Source organism: Macrobrachium nipponense, chromosome 28 (assembly GCF_015104395.2).
Source record: "Macrobrachium nipponense isolate FS-2020 chromosome 28, ASM1510439v2, whole genome shotgun sequence".
In the NCBI taxonomy this organism is placed as follows: domain Eukaryota; kingdom Metazoa; phylum Arthropoda; class Malacostraca; order Decapoda; family Palaemonidae; genus Macrobrachium; species Macrobrachium nipponense.
Window position 1 is genome coordinate 2,676,295 of NC_087217.1, and position 8,826 is coordinate 2,685,120.

The following is an 8,826-nucleotide window of genomic DNA, read 5'->3' on the forward strand; positions in this document are numbered from 1 at the left end:
GAGACAACATCAACCCACCTCGACTCCGGTAGTTAAGTAGCGCTTTGACAACACGTAGCATTTTACATAAGTCATATCACATTACCGTTATTCATATACATATATCGAGCTACAATGTCCTTTAATATCTAATTCGCTCTACCTCGGAATTAATATATTTTCATATATGCTTAACCGAAGGGGAATTTTTTTCTCGATAATAGATTTACCTGTACTTGGGTGCGAACGCAGGTACATTATAAATCCAGGACCGTCAGTGGAAGCGGTACCACTCAACCGTGAGAGGCTTAAAGGTATATGTCGTCTCTCACCTCAAATACTTTCTCGTGCTGAAGTATTCGTTTGGTTTGGAGACAACATCAACCCTCCTCACTGAACTCCGGTAGGGGTTAAAAAAATTGCTACGTTTTGTCAAAAGCGCTACCTTAACTCCGGTAGTCGAGGCTGTTTTGATGTTTGTCTCCAACCAACGATACTTCAGCGCTAGAAAGGTAGTTTGTAGGTGAGAGACTACATATACCTTTAAGCCTCTCGCGTTGGGGAGGTACCGCTTCCACTGACGGTCCTGATTTATAATGTACCTGCGTTCGCGCCCAAGTTACAGGTAAATCTATTATCGAGAAAAAATTCCCCTTCGGTTAAGCATATATGAAAATATATTAATTCCGAGGTAGAGCGGAATTAGATATTAAGGACATTGTAGCTCGATATATGTATATGAATCACGGTAATGTGATATGACTTAGTAAAATGCTACGTGTTGTCAAAAGCGCTACTTAACTACCGGAGTCGAGGCGGGTTGATGGTCTCCAACCAACGAATACTTCAGCGCGAGAAAGTATTTGAGGTGAGAGACGACATATACCTTTAAGCCTCTCGCGGTTGGGTGGTATCCGCCTTCCACTGACGGTCCTGGATTTATAATTGTACCTGCGTTCGCGCAAAAAAGTACAGGTAAATCTATTTATTCGAGATTCCCCTTCGGTTAAGGCATATATGAAAAATATATTAATTCCGAGGTGAGCGAATTAGATTTATTAAAGGCACATTGTAAGCTCGATATATGTATATGAATCACGGTAATTCATTATAGACTTATGTAAATGCTACGTGTGTCAAAAGCGCTACTTAACTACCGGAGTCGAGGCGGGTTGATGTTGTCTCCAACCAACGAATACTTCAGCGCGAGAAAGTATGAGGTGAGAGACGACATATACCTTTAAGCCTCTCAACGGTTGGTGTACCGCTTCCACTGACGGTCCTGGATTTATAATGTACCTGCGTTCGCGCCCAAGTACAGGTAAATCTATTATCGAGAAAAAATTCCCCTTTCGGTTAAGCATATATGAAAAATTATATTAATTCCGAGGTAGAGCGAATTAGATATTAAAGGACATTGTCAGCTCGATATGTTATATGAATCACGGTAATGTGATAGGACTTATGTAAAATCTGGTGAAAACGTGTTGTCAAATAACCTACTTAACTACCGGGAGTCAGAGGCGGGTTGATGTTGTCTCCAAACCAAAACGAATACTTCACGCGAGAAAGTATTTGAGGTGATAGACGACATATTAACCTTTGGCCTCTCGCGTTGGGTGGTAGCCAGGCTTCCACTGACGGTCCTGGATTTATAATGTACCTGGCGGTTCGCGCCAAGTACAGGTAAATCCTATTATCGAGAAAAAATTCACCCTTCGGTTAAGCCATGATATGAAAATTATTAAATTCCTGAGGTATAAGCGATTAATATTAAAGGACATTGTAACTTCGATTAGTATATGGAATTCCCGGTAATGTGATAAATGATTAATTGTAGAATTGCTACGTGTGTGTCAAAAGCGCTACTTAACTACCGGAAAGTCGATACCGGGTTTGAATGTTGGCCTCCAACCAACGAAACTTCCGCGAGAAAGGTATTTGAGGTGAGAGCGGACATATACCTTTAGCCTCTCCACTGTTGAGTGGGACCGCTTCCACTTACGGATCCTGGATTTATAATGTACCTGGCGTTTCGCGACCCAAGTACAGGTAATCTATTAGTCGAGAAAAAATTCCCCCTTCGGTTAAGCATATATGAAAATATATTAATTCCGAGGTAGAGCTAATTAGGATATTAGACATTGTAGCTCGATAGATGTAATATGAATCACGGTTAAATGGGTATATTACTTATTGTAAATGCCGACGTGTTGGTCAAAAGCGCTAACTTAACTACCGAGTCGAGGCGGGTTATTTGTCTCCCAAACAACGAATAACTTCAGCGCGGAGAAAGTATTTGAGGTGAGAGACGGCATATACCTTTAAGCCTCTTCGCGGTTGGGTGGTACCGCTTCCACTTGACGGTTCCTGGATTTATAAAATGTACCTACGTTCGCGTGCCCAGTAGCAAAGTTACATCTATTATCGGAAGAAAATTCCCCTTCGTAGCCATTAGGAAAATATATTAAGTTCCGAGGTAGAGCCGAATTAGATATTAAGGACATTGTACTCGATATATTATATGAATCACGGTAATGTGGATATGACTTATGGTAAAATTGTCTACGTGTTGTTTCAAAAGCGCTACTTAACTACCGGAAAGTCGAATCCGGGTTAATGTTGTCTCCAAACCAACGAATTACTTCAGCGCGAGAAAAGTATTTGAGGTTTGAGGATGACGGACATATACCGTTAAGCCTCTCGCGGTTGTGTGGTACGCGCTTCCCTGACGGTCCTGGATTATTTAATGTATCCTCTCCTGCGTTTGTCGCGCCAGTACAGGTAAATCTATTTCGAGGGAAAAAATTCCCCTTCGGTTAACCATATATGAAAATATATTAATTCCGAGGTTAGAGCCGAATTAGATATTAAAGGACCATTGTTAGCTCGATATATTTTTTTTGTATATTTGAACACGGTAATGTGATATACCTTTTATTAAAATGCACGTGTGTGTTCAAAGCGCTACTTAACTCCCGGAAGTCGAGGCGGGTTGCATGTTGGTTCTCCAAACCAACGAATAAACTTCACGCGAGAAAAGTATTTGAGGTGGAGAGACGACATATACCTTTAGGAAAAAATCCTCTTCCCCGGTTTGGGTGTTACGGCTTCCACTTGAAGCGGTCCTGGATTTATAATGTACCTGCGTTTTCGCGCCCAAAAGTACAGGTAAATCGTATTATTTCCGAGAAGAAATTCGCCCTTCGGTAACATATTAAGAATATATTAAGCCGAGGTTAAGCGAATTAGATAAAAATTAAAGGACATTGTAGCTCGAATATAGGTATATGAATCACCCGGTAATGTTTGAATGACTTATGTAAAATGCTACGTGTTGTTCAAAAGCAGGCTACTTACCTACCGGAGTCCGAAGTCCGGGTTGATGTTGTCTTCCAAACCACGAATACCTTGTCCAAGCGCGAGAAGTTATTTGAGGTGGAACAGAACATATACCTTTAGCCTCTCCCGCGGTTTGGGTGGTACCCTGCTGTCCCACTGGAACGGGTTCCTGGGATTTAGAATGTAACCCTGGCGGGTTCGCCGCCAAGTACAGGTAAATCTATTATTCGAGAAAAAATTCCCCTTCGTTAAGCCTATATGAAAATATATTAAATTCCGAGTTAGAACGAATAGATATTAAAGGACAATTGTAGCTTCGATATATGTATATGAAACCACGGTAATTGTGGATAGACTTATGTAAAATGGCTAAACTGTTGTTCAAAGCGATAACTTAACTACCTTTCGGAGTCCGGGAGGCGGGTTGATGTTGGGTTCCAAACCCACGAATACTTCAGCGCGAGAAAAGTATTTGAGTTTGAAGAACCGACCCATATCCTTTAGCCTCTCGCGGTTGGTTGTGGTACCGCCGTTCCCACTGACGGTCCCTGGATTTATAATGTTAGACCTGCGTTCGCGCCCAAAGTACAGGTAAATCTATTAATCGAGAAAAAATTCCCCTTCGGTTAAGCATATATGAAAATAGATTAATTCCGAGGGTAGAGCGAATTAGATATTAAAGGACCATTGTAAGCTCGATAATATGTATATGAATCACGGTAATTTGATATGACTTATGTAAAATGCTTACGTGTTGTCAAAGAAAATCGCGTACTTAACTAACTACGGATCGAGGCGGGTTGATGTTAGTCTTCCCAAACCAAGAATACTTCAAAAGCGCGAAAGGTAATTTGAAGGTGAGAGACTACATATACCTTTAAAAGCGCTCTCGCGGTTGGGTGGGCCGCTTCCACCTGGACGGTCACTGGATTTATAATGGTCCTGGCGTTCGCGGCCCACAGGTTACAGGTAAATCTATTATCGAGAAAAAATTCCCCTTCCGTTAAAGCCATATATGAAAATATATTAAGTCCGAAGGTGAGCGGATTGATATTAAAACATTGTAGGCTTCCGATATATGGTATATGAAATCCACGGTAATGTGATATTTGACTTAGGTAAAATGCTACTTGTTGTCAAAAGCGCTACTTAACTACCGGAAAGTCGAGGCGGGTTTGATGTTTGTCCTTTCCAAACCAACGAATACCTTCATCGCGAAAAAGGGTATTTGAGGGTGAGAGACGGGACATATACCTTTAGCCTCTTCCACGGTTTTGGTGTAACCGGCTTCCACTGACCGGGTCCCAGGATTTATAATGTACCTGCGTTCGCGCCCAAGTACAGGTAAAATGCTATTATCGAGAAAAAATTCCCCTTCGGTTAAGCACATTATATGAAAAATATAATTAATTCCGAGGTTAGAGCGAATTAGATATTTAAAGGACATTGTAGCTCGATATAATGTATATGGGCAAGCACGGTAATGTGATATGACTTATGTAAAAATGCTACGTGTTGTCAAAACGCGCTACTTAACTACCGGAGTCGAAGGCGGGTTTGATGTTGTCCTCCAAAACCAACGAATACTTCAGCGCGAGGAAAGTATTTGAGGTGGAGAGACGACATATACCTTTAAGCCTCTCGCTGGTTTGGAGGGTGGTCAACCGCTTTCCACCCCTGACGGTCCCTGGATTTATAATGTACCGTGCGTTCGCGCCAAGTACAGGGTAAAAATCTATTTATCGAGAAAAAAATTCCCCTTCGGTTAAGGCAATATATGAAAAATATATTAATTCCGAGGTAGAGCGGAACTAGATACTTAAAGGACATTGTAGCTCGATATATGTATAATGGAAATCACGGTAATGTGATATGACTTATGTAAAATGAGCTACGTTTTGTCAAAAAGCGCTACTTAACGAACTACCGGAGTCGAAGGCGAGGGTTGATGTTGGTTCTCCAAACCAACGAATACTTCAGCGTCGAGAAAGTATGTTGAGGTGAGAGACGACAATAATACCTTTAAGCCTCTTCGCGGTTGGGTGGTACCGCGTTACCACTTGACGGCTCCTGGATTTTATAATGTACCTGCGTTCGCCGCCCAAGTAAGCATGGTACAAATCTATTTTTTATCGAGGAAAAAAATTTCCCCTTCGGTTTAAGCATATTGAAAATGAAAATATTAAATTCCGAGGTAGAAGCGAATTAGATATTAAAGGTACATTGTTTTTGAGTTTTTTTTTTTTTTTCTAGTCGATATAATGTATATGAATCCACGGTAATGTGATATGACTTATGTAAAATGATACGGGTTGTTGCAAAAGCGCTACTTAACTACCGGAGTCGAGGCGGGTTTGATGTTGTCTCCAAACCCAACGAATTACTTCAGCGCGAGAAAGTTATTTGATGGTGAAGAGACGACATATAGCCTTTAAGCCTCTCGCGGTGGGCGGTACCGCTTCCACTGACGGTACCTGGATTATTTTAATGGTAAAAACCATGCGTTTTCCCCCCCCCCCCCCCCGCGCCCAAGTACAGGTTAAATCTATTATCGAGAAAAAATTCCCCTTCGGTTAAGCATAGATACGAAAATATAATTAATTCCGAGGTAAAGAGCGAATTAGAGATTTAAAGGACATTGGTAGCTCGATAGATGTTTATATGGAATCACGGTAATGTGATATGAACTTATGTAAAATGCTAACGTTTGGTCCACAAAAGCGCTACTTAAACTACCGGAGTCGATGCGGAGGTTGATGTTTGTCTCCAAACCAACGAATAACTTCAGCGCGAGAAAGTAATTTGAGGTGAGAGGAACGAACAGTATTACCTTTGAAGCCTCTCGCGGTGGTTGGGTGGTAACCGCCTTTCCACTGATGGTCCTGGATTTATAATGTACTGCGCTTCGCGCCCAAGTACAGGTAAATCTATTATCGAGAAAAATCCCTTCGGTTAGCATATTAAAATAATTATTTCCAGGTAGAGCGAATTAGATATTAAAGGACATTGTAGCTCGTATATATATGAATCACGGTAAGATATGACTTATAAAATGCTAATTGTCAAAGCGACTTAACTCGGAGTCGAGGCATGTTTTGTTCTCCAACCAACGGAATATTCAGAAGCGAGAGTATGATTGAGAGACGACATATACCTTTAAAAGCCTCTCGCGGTTGGGTGGTACCGTTCCACTTGACGGTCCGGATTATAAGGTACCTGCGTTTCGCAGCCAAGTACAGGTAAATCATTATCGAGTTAAAAATTCCCTTCGGTTAAGCTATTGAAAATATATTAATCCGAGGTACGAATTTATATTAAAGACTGTAGCTCGATTATGTATATGAATCACGGTAATGTGATATGACTTATGTAAAATGCTACGTGTTGTCAAAAGCGCTACTTAACTACCGGAGTCGAGGCGTGTTGATGTTGTCTCCAAACCAACGAATACTTCAGAGCGAGAAAGTATTTGAGGTGAGAGACGAACATATACCTTTAAGCCTCTCGCGGTTGGGTGGTACCGCTTCCACTGACGGTCCTGGATTTATAATGTACCTGCGTTCGCGCCCAAGTACAGGTAAATCTATTATCGAGAAAAAATTCCCCTTCGGTTAAGCATATATGAAAATATATTAATTCCGAGGTAGAGCGAATTAGATATTAAAGGACATTGTAGCTCGATATATGTATATGAATCACGGTAATGTGATATGACTTATGTAAAATGCTACGTGTTGTCAAAAGCGCTACTTAACTACCGGAGTCGAGGCGGGTTGATGTTGTCTCCAAACCAACGAATACTTCAGCGCGAGAAAGTATTTGAGGTGAGAGACGACATATACCTATAAGCCTCTCGCGGTTGGGTGGTACCGCTTCCACTGACGGTCCTGGATTATAATGTACCTGCGTTCGCGCCCAAGTACAGGTAAATCTATTATCGAGAAAAAATTCCCCTTCGGTAAGCATATATGAAAATATATTAATTCCGAGGTAGAGCGAATTAGATATTAAAGGACATTGTAGCTCGATATATGTATATGAATCACGGTAATGTGATATGACATTATATATATATATATATATATATATATATATATATATATATATATATATATATATATATACATGTGTGTGATATAACTAGGAGGGCATGGATATTCCATCTGAAACTTATCAAATTGAAATAATCAAGTAAAAAAACAGAGAAACAAAAAAAAGAAATTTCCAAGGGTTTCCAAGGGTTTCCAAAGAGTGAAAATAATAAGACAGAACGGAGCAACCCAAGAACATAATATCCCACAGAGTAAACTTCGGACCCGCAGCCTGTCTCTCTTGCCACACATCCCTACATAAGCATAGTTAGCCTTATAAAAACTAAGTAATCCATTCAAATTAAACGCCTGGCAATTAGGATGCATTTACTATTGCTACAAGAAACTTCCAACTTTAAGAATTGGAAAATTTGCTCTGAAGAAGAGGCACACAATTGAGCCGACTCAGATCTGGAGACATTAAACGCGGCGAACTAATTAATGCAAGTTTAAGTGAAAACGACGTCGGTGGAATAAATGATACCTTGGTATAAGAATGAAAAAAGATATACACTAAAGAAACATTATGACAAACAATTAAAAAAACAAAAGAAAGTCAAAAGAATAGATTAACAAAATCCTCTTTAATAGAAAGTTGTGCCATCCTCTATAATATATACAATAATAGATACTTGTACCAGACTGTCAAATTTCTTTAACAGCGATACAATATTTGACTACATACATACATCATACATATATAACATATATATCATATATATATACATATATTATATATTACATATATATATATATATATATATATATATATATATATTATATTATATATATATATATATATATATATATATATATATATATATCTATAGTACATATCATATATATATATATATATATATATATATATATATATATATATATATATATATAGATATATATATATATATATATAGATATATAGATATTATATATATATATATATAGTATATATATATATATATATATATATATATATATATATATTATATATATATATATATATATATATATATATATATATATATATATATATATATATATATCTATATATATATATATATATATATATATATATATATATAGTATATATATACACATATATCTATATCTATATATATATATATATATATATATATATATATATATATAATTCTTTCCGGTTTTTAACAGATATATACTAATTTTAATAGCGATCGTGGCCTCTACGCTTCTCAACTTCCTAGCCCCTTTTAGATGTTTGACATTAGCAGGCACCGAATCTAAGCGAGCACTGAAAGATGCATTCCACCTTCTGGCAGGATTCGAACCAACACTCGCTCGGGGAGGGGAGGGGAGGGTGGGGGCCACAGCAAACACACTAACAGACTAAATCTCAGAAAAAATTATTTTCTTAATAACTAAATAAAAAAAAACT